Raw genomic sequence first — 12,604 nt, forward strand, 5'->3', positions numbered from 1 at the left:
GGTGTACAACAAGCAAAGGAAACGACTGATGCTTAGGACATCTTGGGGCACCTGGGGCAGCTTCCCCTGGGTATCCAGGGAACATGGCACTGAGCAGAGCCCTGTGTCCTGTGGATAACTGGCTAGCTGAAAAGGGTCACATAGACATAGTCCAGCTGGCTGAACAAAAATGCACATCGCTCTCAGCCTATCTGAAGTAAAGCAAAATACACTGTCTTTGGCTGTCCTTGTTACACAATAACAGGAAGATTTCGGTGGGAAAAGAATGTTGCAGGTGGGAACAGATAACTACAGAAGAGAAACTAGGGGCGGACTTGGTATTTAGGCAACTAACCAATAATGAGCTTAACTTTTGTAATATGTATGAGCTAATTATAACAAGGCATAAAAGGTGACTGTAAGAGACAATAAACGAAGTCTGCTGATCACTCATATTGAGTGACTGTGTCTTCCCTCCGTCGCGACAGTGTCCCACCCGATTACTGCCTTGCTTCCTTCACCGTGACCCAAGGATTTACACCAGGACACCCTGCCGCGTGCCCCCACCCTGTTATTTGCCCCAACTTTGCACACTCACACAGCTGAGCTCTACACTGGTGCTTTACTCTCCTGGGAAGTTGATAGATGTCTCCACTACACAAGCCCCTTAAATTACAGAGATGTGACACAGGAGTCCAGTTGAGCCATCCTGGATGCAAACGTACAAAAGCCAGGCTGGTCAGGCAGGCTGGGTTCATTCCTTTGAGGAAGTGGAGTGCATGCAAACACTCTATGAGAAACACAATTGTGACATTAAAAGCGCTAAATGCACAGGATGTTCCAGAGATGACCAGGAAATGCCTTGTGAGGAGATTCAGGCAGTTCAGTGCTGCTGAGAGACACCTGACTGCATCAGCTTCTTCAGTGCGTCCTTCAGCTCCTGGTTCCTCATGCTGTAGATGAGGGGGTTCACTGCTGGAGGCACCACCGAGTACAGAACTGACACCACCAGGTCCAGGGATGGGGAGGAGATGGAGCGGGGTTTCAGGTAGGCAAATATGGCAGTGCTGAGAAAGAGGGAGACCACGGCCAGGTGAGGGAGGCACGTGGAAAAGGCTTTGTGCCGTCCCTGCTCAGAGGGGATCCTCAGCACAGCCCTGAAGATCTGAACGTAGGACAGCACAATGAAAACGAAACATCCACAGACTAAACAGGAACTAATCACTAGAAGCCCCACTTCCCTGAGGTAGGTGTGTGAGCAGGAGAGCTTGAGGATCTGTGGGATTTCACAGAAGACCTGTCCCAGGGCATTGCCTTGGCAGAGCGGCAGTGACAGTGTATTGGCCGTGTGCAGCGCAGCATTGAGAAACCCACTGGCCCAGGCAGCTGCTGCCATGTGGACACAAGCTCTGCTGCCCAGCAGGGTCCCGTAGTGCAGGGGCTGGCAGATGGCCACGGAGCGGTCATAGGCCATGACGGTGAGGAGAGAACACTCCGCTGAAAGAAAAAGACAATCAGGAAGAGCTGTGCAGCACATCCTGGGTAGGAGATGTCCCTGGTGTCCCAGAGGGAGTTGGCCATGGCTTTGGGGAGAGTGGTGGAGATGGAGCCCAGGTCGAGGAGGGAGAGGTTGAGGAGGAACAAGTACATGGGTGTGTGCAGGTGGTGGTCGCACACTATGGCAGTGATGATGAGTCCGTTGGCCATGAGGGCAGCCAGGTAGATGCCCAGGGAGAGCCAGAAGTGCAAGAGCTGCAGCTCCCGCGTGTCTGCCAATGCCAGGAGGAGGAACTGGGTGATGGAGCTGCTGTTGGACATGTGCTGCCTCTGGGCATATGGTCCTGTCACAGGAGAAAAAGACAGTGATAATTTAGGGGAGACTTCTGCAAGCAAAATCAAAGCCATTTCCCACAGACCATCCCCCCGTCACACACAGACATCCCTCTCTTTTCTCGGAGACCTTCCTGCAGCTGTGTGGCTGCAGCCCTGCTTGGTGCTGGCCGTGTGGGTGATGAAGAGCAGGGCATCTGCCCACGGGCTCTTGACCAGCCAGCCCCACTCTGCAGCAGTGGGTGGGGGCAGGGACCAGTCCTGGTGTTTAACTTTGTCCTCTGAAACCAGTGCCAACGCAGAAGGGCTGGTCAGCGTCTGCAGCGCCAGTGCTAAGGAACGGGAAGGGTGAAGGCACTGTAAGAGAGCTTTAGTTTTTTTCACAGCTCCCCCCCATCTCTCCTGTTGCCTATTCTCGGATGACAGAAAAGCAGAGCATTTTTGCTGCCCTCCGGTGGAACAGAGTGAGGTCTGTGAGGCAAGAGGATTGCCTGTGGGTGAGTGCACAGTGAGGGGAGGTGGTCTGTCCTTCTGGTTCCCAGTTTCTATGGGCTTGCACCTTCCTGAGATGAATGGTGGCCACACTCCCATGTTACCCTGAAATACCACAAGGCACTGCTGAGAACGGACTGACCCACCACAGACCAGTAAAGGTTGTAGACTTTCATCAGAACTCAGCATCCCACCCACAGCAAAGGATACACAGCTCATTTCACCCACCCCAACAGTGTTTTCTCCATCACAGAAACTCTACGCTTCTATGTGGGGCTTTCAGATCACTAATGGGTGCGAGGGGACAGGTTTCCACTCTGGAGGGCAACTCGCTGCTTGGAAGGGAACTTCAAGGAGGTAGCCAAGTGCCCTAACAAGAGCATCAGGTTCAGGGAGAACCAGCCCCTTGCCCAGCCCCACATAGGGCATTGCCCACAGACCCACAGCTGAGAGGAAAGCTGGGACACTTGTTCCCATGGACACACCTGCAGGAGAGGACCCACAAGGTCAGAGTGTGACTCTGCAGCTGAAACACCCATCCCCAGAGAGCCTGACAGCAAGAGCTAGAGAATAAAACTAACCCAAAACGGCAGAGAAAGAAGTAAAATTGCACTGAAGGTCTAGGTAAGAGTGTCCAGGGCGAGCGAGCCAGGCACTGAGGGCAGCGTTGCCCTTGCCCAGCTCTGCTCGCCACCTCCCACACACCAACACTGCCGGGCAGCTGCTCTCAGCCCCTGTGCTCTGCAGAGGGACCGGGGCACGTGGCTGCAGAGCTGCACCGCGGCTCTGCTGGAGCTCTGGCTGCAGAGGGGGTGGCTCACGCCTCGGGACCCCCAGCCCTGAGGGCAGAGGCTTTGCTGGGGGGAGAGCAGGCCAGGGGGATGCCTCAGAGAAAGGGGTCTGCACTGCACATGGTCAGAGAGAGCTTTCTGATTCTCCCTTCCACAACAATTCTGTCTGAAGTTTCCTATCAGTCCTTGCAATACCCTGGATGCCAGGAGACTTTCCTTGTGGGACGTATCTCCCTGTGCCAGGTCTTTCCCTGTCAGTGCTCACAGACCACATCTCTGCCTCTGTGCACTGGCCCCGCACAAACGTGCCTCTCTGAAGGGCACTGGCTGGGCACAGGGTCCTGCCCGCAGGGGAAAAGGGCAGCTCAGAACGACCCTGATGGCTCCAGCAAAGGTGCTGCTGCTGCTGTTCATAGGCAGAGGAGTGGCTGAGGGCACTTCAGGAGGCTCCTGGCAGACCTCCTCATCACTCAGAGTTACAGCTGGCAGTCTCAGGGACATCTTCAAACTCGAGATCTCCATTAACATTTCTGCCTCCCCTCTCCTGCCCCCAACAACAGAAAACTGAAAACACAGATTGAGGAGAGCCCTGGATTTATCATAGCAATCCCTGCGCTGACCTTCGATACGAAAAGTCTCATCCAGACATATTCTGAGGGTAACCTATACTTGTAAGCAGCGCTCACCCTTGCGGCACACTCTCAACAGCAGAGAGATCCTTCCCTATCAGGGGTCGGTCCATACGCCCCCAGAGCTGTCGGGAGCCCCCAGCAGGCTGAGAGCTGCCCCTGGCAGGCGGCAGAGCCCCTGCCCCAGCACACAGCCCCCTGGGCTGCAGGGACCCTGCTGGCAAGGACAGCCCTGGGCACCCCTGCCTGCACAGCCACCTTCACAGCCCTGCAGCCGGCCCTGGCACAAGGCAGCCCACATGCCCTGGCCCTCCCACGCTGCAGCAGGGAAGCCCTGCTCTGCAGCACACTCGCCTCCTCCACAGCACAAGGCTCCCACACGGTCCCACAGGCTGGGGGGGCCCAGCTGCTGCAGACCCGGCTAGGAACTGCAGAGGCATTGCCCTGCAGCCACACACTTACCGGCTCCAGGGCTCTGCAGATTTCTCCAGCAGGGAGCTCTCAGCAGCCCCCCACCAAGGTCTGCTTTTGAGCTCTCCCTGCCTCCCTCCTCTGCCCCTCTGGGCTCCCTCCAGGTGTCCCTGGGGCTGCAGGGGAACCTGCTGGGCAGCAGGATGAGGCAATCCCTCACGGGCCTTGCCTCTCCTGGGGACACACACTTATTTCCAGCAGTGGCAATTCCCTTACTAGAAAAAGTTTTCTGCAGGAGTATCAACTTTTGTTAACCCATTACTAGAGAGGACACCAGGAAAACTGCAGCAAAGGATCCAAGTACTCCTAAAAGAGCGTGTGTGTATGTGTGTGTCTGGTGGTTCTGCAGGCAGGGGCAGGGAGGATGTCTTCAGTGCTTCAGTAAGCCCTGCAGAGCCCATTTCAGCACTTCATTGCACAGTCCGAGGGCTCAAGACCCAGCTCTCCTTTGCCCAGGCCATGTCTCTGCTCTGAAGCAAAGCCTTTGCACCCACGGGCTCGGGGACACTTGGTACCAGGTTGCCTTATGGCCAGGCAGAGCTGGGCTGGTGCCACAGCTGGGGGGCTTCAGCCCAGATGTGCAGCAGTGCTTTCATGTTACGACAAGGGGTTTCCTCAGACTCTTGGTTTTTAATGAGCCTGGCAGTTTCCAAAGACAGACGAGACCCTTGTGTCTGACCAAGCTGCCCACGACCTGTGCTTTGGCAGCCCACTGTATCCGAGGGTGACTCTACCAACCTATCCAGGAACCCCGCTGACAGCATCATTGAGTCATAGCCCTTAAAACACCTACTCACATCTCCAGAGACTTATAGGAAATGAGCTTCAGCTGAAGATTTTTATTATGCAAGTTTGTGACAGAGTAAGGTTCAAAGAATGCCAGTAATGGTAGGCTGACTGCAAAACACGCTTAAAGCAACACACTGAGCAACAGCTACCGTGAGTTAGTGCTAGCATAAAGTTCTTACCCTATAGGCGTCCCTAGGGGGAACGACAGGTTCAGCCCATCCACTGATCCCAGAAGTTCCCATGGAGTCTCCACTCACTTATCCCCTCATTGTCCACTTTGACACTTCATAGCGCGTTGCTTATTCATTTACCTACATGGGATAGGTTACAAGTTTCTCACTCGTGAGGTACGTTAGTGCTCACCCTCAGGCAGCACCACGGAAGGCTTTCACTGACTGCACATGCTCCCCAAGCGGGGTTTTGCCCGCGTTTGAGGGCTGTTTGACATGGAGGTTGCAATCTGTCACTACCACAGTTACCTTTGTCTTACTATTGACTGGGGGGTTTTTGGTTTGTGTTTTTAGGTTTTTTTGTTTTTGTTTTTGTTTTTTTTTTATATGTATGAGGGTTGAAAGACCTTACCAGCTTGTCTTCGGCTGTGGCCAGAACTTCCTTGCTTGAATGCTCCTTCCTTTGGCAATGGTGTTCTTTCCACCCCTTGTTCTATGTCACTCATCCTTCCCAAGGTGACTCCCTTGGTCAGAAGTCCCTTCATTCCCAGAGAGTGGGTCCTCACTTGACCTCACTTTGTTCACAGAGGTGTTTATCAGATAGTGAACCACTGAATCATTGTGGTAATTGAGTGGTTTAGAACACCTGCCACCTCCGGACTTATTTCAGTCCTGGCCCAGTTCATTGTATTGACATTTTGGTGGAGCTTGAGTGACTCCAGTCATTCATATTGTTGTTACTGTTTGGTATCCTGTGCCCAGGGAGGTGTAGTAGGACCTTGGAGGTGGGTAACTTTGGCATGGAGGTGTGCATTGGTATTACAGGGAGATTATTTCATCTGAGGAAAGTCCTATCGCCTCAATGGTTGGCTCAGCAGTGGACAGCCTCTCGTAGCTTCTTATGTGACATCAGCTGTGTGGTACCATCAAGTTTCCCTTCCTGCAGGGAGCACAGCAGAGCTTGACTGTGGGGTCTCCACTTGCTCCACCCTCCACTACTCCCATCAGCAGGTGCTGAGATGGCAGGGTGTGTTGCTTAGGGAGCTGTGGTAGAGTAGATTCCGTCCATGACAACCATCCTAAAAGCGATGCAGTTACTTTAGCCTAGAAATCTTTCTATACTGCTAGGCTTCTGTTGGGTCCCAGTTTTCCCTAATTCCAAAGTAAAGAGTAAATTTCCCAGGGACAATTGAAACAGGAGACACAGAAAAAAGTCCCCTCAACCCCACTCTGTAGTGGGGTGAACTGGGAGTGACAATGCTGGAAAGCCCTTTGATGCCATGAGAACGTTTAATCTTTGATCACCCCAAGTTCCTCTTTCCCCCTTGCCATAAGGCAGGACAGACACCTGCAGAGCCCACAGCATAGTCCCTTGCTCCTTGGAACAGCCTCAGCCAGACCAACCACAGCTCATGAGAGGGACATCCAAAGGTCTTCCAAAAATCAGAAAGGCCTTTTCAGTGTGGTTTTGATGAGGAAAGCTTGAGGGTTTGTTCAGAGAAATCTCCCCTAACTTGTCACAGTCTTTTCCCTATTGGATAGGTCCCCATTCCCAGAGGCAGCAAATGCCCAGTGGCACCTTCATCGCCCAGTTCCTCCTCCTGGCATATGGAGACCCATGGGAGCTGCAGCTCTTGCACTTCTGGCTCTTCCTGAGCACCTGTCCTGGTTTCAACTGGGACAGAGTTAATTTTCTTCTTCAGTATATGATCTGTTTGGGCTATGATGTGAGAACAATGCTGAGAGCACACTCATGTTTTTAGTTGTTGCTGGGTGATGTTTATACTAAGTCAAGGACTTTTTGGTTCCTTGGGCACTGCCAGCGAGAGGGCTGGAGGGGCATGGGATATTGGGAGGGGACACAGCCAGGACAGGTGACCCAGGGTAGCCAAAGAGGTATTCCATACCATATGACGTCATGCTGAGTATATAAACTGGGGGAAGAGAAGGAAGTTGGGAACATCTGGCATTATGGCGTTTGTCTTCCCGAGTAACCATGGCACGTGATGGAGCCCTGCTGCCCTGGGGATGGCCAAACACCTGCCTGCCCATGGGAAGTGGGGAATGAATTCCTTGCTTTGTTTGCTTGTGCCCGCGGCTTTTTGCTTTGCCTATTAAGTTGTTCTTATCTCAATCCTTGCGTTTTACATTCCTTCCCGATTTTCATCCCGATCCCTCTGGGTGAGGGAGGGGTGAGCAAGTGACTGCGTGGTGCTTGGTTGCCGGCCAGGGTTAAACCACGACACCACCGACCTGGCTGCCCTCATAACCAACGGCCTCGTCATCACTGCCGTCATCAGCTCAACACCCGGATGTATTTCTTCCTCCTCAACCTCTCCCTCCTCGACCCGTGTTCCATCTCCACCACTCTCCCCAAAGCCCCAGAGGACCTTTGGTGCAGCTGAACCTCATGTCCAGGAAGGACAAAGTGCTTTGGAATGTGTCCTTGGCAATGCTACCTGTGATCCAGGAACACTGTGGAAATCATTGGTCACCTCATAGAAATTGAATTGAAAATCATTGAGGAACACCTCAACTGCCTCAGCACAGGGATGATAATCAACGGTGCTGGCTAACTGGGGAGGCCCCAGAAGACTGGGGGTTAGTCAAAGTGGTGCCCACCTGCAAGATGGGCAGGAAGGAGGATCTGGAGAACTACAAGCCTGTAAACCCAATCCTTGTGTCAGAGAAGGTCATGGACGACAACTAGGTTGCTCAGGCAAGACTTGCCCTTGTTGAAGCCATGCTGGCTGTGCTGAATTACCTCCCTGCTCACTGTCGGCCTTAGCACAGCTTCTAGGAGGATCTTTTCCATGATCTTCCCAGGCACGGAGCTGATGCTGACAGGTGGCCAGTTCCCAGGGTTCCTCTTTCTACCCTTTTGAAGGATGCGTGCAATGTCTCTCTTTTTCCAGTCACCAAGAACTTCACCTGAGTGACTTGACATTTCCAATAGCATGGAGGGTGGCTTGGCGACTCCATCAGCCAGCTCCCTCAGGACTCAGGCATTCATCTAGTCAGGTCCCACAGACTTACTCATGTTCAGGTTCCCCATGTCTGTTGTTACTGGTTTGCCAGTTGTGTTTGTTGGGGGTGCACATTTAATTTGTCCTTCATTCTCTAAGTGACATGCCTAGACCAGTCCTTCTTCTCCTTCTTCTTTGAGTCCCGTGCCATGTTCAGATCCAGCCACACTTTGTCCCTCCTGACACATCCCTACGTAACTGGGCAGCATCCCTATACCCTTTGCAGGATCCATGGCCCTCCTTCCACATCCTCTGCAATTCCTGGATGGACCTCTTCAATCGGGTACATCTGACAGTTGACGGGATGTGTCAGGAAGACTCTCAGAGTTTCTGTAATGCAGAGGAGAAGGAGATGCTCCAGAGGAGGGCTTCCTTGCCACACCATCAGGGGAGAAGGCATGGCGGCTCTCTGCTCCCAGGCACAGCTGCAGGGGTGTGAAGTTGCTGCGTGTGGAACAAGGGGTGCCCAAGGCCGGCTGGGCCGAGTGGGTGGTGGGAGACTAGAATTCATGTTGCTGGTTTGGAGCAGGCACTGAGAACCCAGCTCTCGTTAGCACTTTTCTGAGCTGCTCCTTTGGCCCTGCACACACCAGGATGGCCCTGGGCAGTGCCGTGCTGCCAGGAGGGTGCAGAAGGGCAGAGCTGAGCACAGAGCGGGTGGGATGGCTATGTGAGCCCTGAGTAGCTCGGAGGCATGGGGCCAGAGAAGCAGCTCCTGGCAGGGACAGCTCCAGGCAGCAGAGACGTGGGCAGGCAGCAAGAGGGAGCTGCTCCCAGAAACACTGTGGGAGGGGGGATTCAGGCATCTCCCTGCCATCCCCTGCAGGGCAGGCACCTTCCCTGGAGAAAGCCCCTGCTCTTCTTTACCATCAGCATAGCCTCTGCACTTAGAGCCATGGGCTCGGTCGCCTTCTCCGTGGCCTCACCCCAGAAGGGGAGAAATCACCAAATACCCTCCCAGCTGCCCCATCCTGCCTCCACTGGTAGCAGCGCTGCAGCGTTTGTCCATCTTCCCCCCTTCTGTCTCTGCTCCTCGTGCTCTTATCACTCAACTTGGATGCGGCGTGGGACTCAGAAGCACTTGAGAGACCAGCCTGAGGGGTCTTGCCATACAGGTTAGCCTATGGCAGTAAGGTCTCCCAATCGCCTCCTGATACCTAAGCTCCCAGAAGTCCAAAAGAGACACCTCTCACTTCAGGACACCCCACCTTCAGGAGCTGGGTGGCTGCAGGCTGCGCTCCGGAAGGGCACAACTCTCCGGTGGCATCGCTGTGTGATCAGGGAGCCCCATGGAGAAGACACCCCAGGAATGCTGCTGGGTAGCTGTGCACAGGCAGCTGCAATGTGCCCTCTGTGTCCCTGGCTGCAGGGGCAGAGCGGAGATCCTTCTCAGGTATGATGAGGCAGCATGAGGAGTTTGCAGATCGGTACTTGGAAACTGGCTGCCTCTGCTCTCAGCAGCGTCCAGTTCCTTCTCTGGGAAGCACTGGGGGTGATAGTCCTGCAGGTCAAGGAGCTGCCAGCACAGGGCAGCTGAAACCAGGGCGGGTGGACAGACTGGCTGTCCTCAGTCCGCACAAAGGGACTGTCTCTTTGCCTCTCAGGGCCCACCTGATGGCACCTGCAGTGCAGCAGGAATGGCAGTGCCAAAACCACTCCTCAGCTGTGGTGGGGCAACCGGAACAAAATACACAGAGAAAAATCCCCTCAACTCCGCTCCATAGTTGGGTGAACACGGGGTGGCAATGCTGTGAAGCCCTTTGATGCCCTGAGTGTATTTAATCCTAGATCACGCCACGTTCCTATTTCGCTACTGCTGTAGGGAAGGACTGACTCCTGCAGAGCCCACAGCAGAGTCTCCTACTCCCTGGAGCACCCTCAGCAAAAACCAACTCATGAGAGATCTAGTAAAGGTCTTCGGGAAAGCAGAGAGGCCTTTTCAGTGGAGTTCCTCTGAGAAATATGTTAGGTTTTGCTCAGCAAAGTCTTGCCTAACCCTTTTCCCTCTCAGACAATCTCTATGCCAGGAAGCACCAGATGCCAAGTGGCAACTCCTTAACCCAGTTCCTCCTCCTGGCATTGGCAGACACGCGGGAGCTGCAGGTCTTGCACTTCTGGCTCTCCTGGGCATCTCCCTGGCTGCCCGCATGGCCAACAGCCTCATCGTCACCACTGTACTGTGCAATCACCTCCTCCACACCCCCATGTCTTTCATCCTCATAACCTCTACCTCCTCGACCTGGGCTCCATCCCCACCATTCTCCCCAAAGCCATGCTCAGTTTCCTGTACGACCAGAGCCATCTCTTACTGAGGATTTGCTGCCCAGCACTTACTGATTCTCTTTTTCATTTCAGCAGAGTATTTTCTTCTCACTGTGATGGCTTATGACTGCTTATGAGATTTGCCATCTACCTCGCAAACCTGACAGCCTGCAGTTGTGCGTGAGGAGCTCCACAGTGGATGTCATTTCCCTCAGCTTTACAAATGTCTTCCCATGGTCTCCCTCAGCGTTGATCTACCCAAGCGAGGCCATGACACTCTGGGTGCAAACAGAAAGAGATGAGTAAAACACCAGCTGGATGGTCAGGCTGAGAGAGCAGTGGGGAAGGGCTCACACCCCACCTGGAGGCCACTGGGACATACTGGGGCAGTGTGGGCACCACAGGGGACTCTCCTGCTTACAGTTTAAGAGCTGTAAAGATAATCCAGTGGAGGCAACTCTCACAGTGTCTGTCGGTGGCACCAAACTGAGAGGACCATCCCTGTGCCCTAGGGATGCCATGGAGGGGAACCCTGGCAGGTGGGGTGGCCGCCCTGTCAGGAGCTGCACAGATGCAGGAAGGACCAAGGGCAGAGCCTGCACCTCCCTCGGGTGGACTAACACCCTGCAGCTGCAGGGCCTGGGACCTGCCTGGCTGGGCAGTGTCTGTGCAGAAAAGGCCCTGGTGGTGCTGGGGGACAGAAGGCAAAACACAATCCCAGCCCGTGACCTGGTAGCAGAGGCAGCCAGCCGTGCCCTGGAGCGTATGAAGAGGTGCCTTGACAGTGAGGGAAATTATTTTTTTTCCACATTATCATCACTCATAACACCACATGTAGACCGCTGTGTTAATATTTTGGCCTTGACTGGGGAGGGAAGAGGGGAGGAAGCGGCTGGGTGGCTGCTGGGCTTTTGGCCAGTGACAAGCCGTTACAGCAAGGAAGGTGTGTATGTGGGAGGGAGTTCAGGAAGGAAGGGAGGCAACAGAATGTCCCCAGGACATGGAGGGCCATGGAGTCATTTCATTGTCCACCCCATTCAGAATGAAGCTGGGAAGTGAGCCTGAAATTCAGAACCAACAAGGTCAATAGACAGGCCAGGCTGTTCCTGTGGTTGTGCCTGGAGACCCGCACACCTACAGCACAGGTTGTGCTGGGGCTGAATCTCCTGCCTGGCTTCAATGGCCTCCCGAAGCCATGGACAAAGCTTTGGGTGGAGGCCCCAGGTGAGGCTGGTCAGGGCCAGGAAGGCCTAGGGATGCTCTCAGGGCCCTGCCCCCATGGGATCCCACCTGCCAGTGCCCTCAGCAGGCCAGGTTCTCCTTCCCTCCTGTCCTGGGCTGTGCTCTGCTGCTCTCCATCCACACATGCCTGGGCATCAGGGACACCACAACTACACACTACTAGAAGCAAGGTGGCACTGGTCTTCAAATCCCTGAGCATCTTGTCCTCTTTGTGGAGTCCCAGGTGCAGGTGAGCATCAGAGTGGGTGGCCTGGTTGGTCTGGGGGACTCTCCCACAAAGACCTGGGCTCCTGGCATCCTTGCTTACCTGTGCAGTGATCACCAAGGAGACTGATTCCCCCAGAAGAGACAGGCTCTGTGATCCACAGGTTTCCTCAGGTCATTTCAAGAAGACATTGTTCATGCCTCACCCTGACTGTATGACCTGTCACTCTGTCCTGGCTCGGGCTGGCATGGAGTGCATTTTCTTCACAGCAGCCCTTCTGGTGCTGTGCTTTGCATCTCTTCCTAAGGCAGCGCTGACCACACACCAGTGTTTTGGCCACCGCTGCAGAGTAATCACCAAGGCTTCTCTTTCTCACACTCTGCCTGCGCTACAAGGAGACTGGGGGGATGCAAGGAGCTTGGGCAGCTGACCCCCAGTGACCACAGGGATATTGCATATCCCAGGACGTTGTGCTCATCAATAACAGCACGGGGAAAGGAGGATGAAAAGAGGACATTTGTGGTCATGGCATTTGTCTTGCCGTGTCACTGACAGATTGCTGAAGAGCAGCTTTTCTGGAGATGGCTGAACCCCTGCTGCCCATGGCAAGGAGTGAGCGAATTGCTCATGTTCCTGTCCTTGCACACAAAGCTTTTGCTTCTCCTATCGAACTGTTATTTTCCTGACCTGTGAGTTTTCTTCTGATCCTCTCCCCCAT

General features: G+C 54.1%; 1 pseudogene; it reads right to left on the reverse strand.

Moving 5' to 3' along the window:
* Nucleotides 1-862: 862 nt before the first annotated feature.
* On the reverse strand, nucleotides 863-1,845 carry LOC129783484 (olfactory receptor 14C36-like; annotated as a pseudogene).
* Nucleotides 1,846-12,604: the final 10,759 nt, after the last annotated feature.

The sequence above is a fragment of the Falco peregrinus genome, unplaced genomic scaffold (genome assembly GCF_023634155.1).
Source record: "Falco peregrinus isolate bFalPer1 unplaced genomic scaffold, bFalPer1.pri scaffold_42, whole genome shotgun sequence".
Taxonomy (NCBI): Eukaryota; Metazoa; Chordata; class Aves; order Falconiformes; family Falconidae; genus Falco; species Falco peregrinus.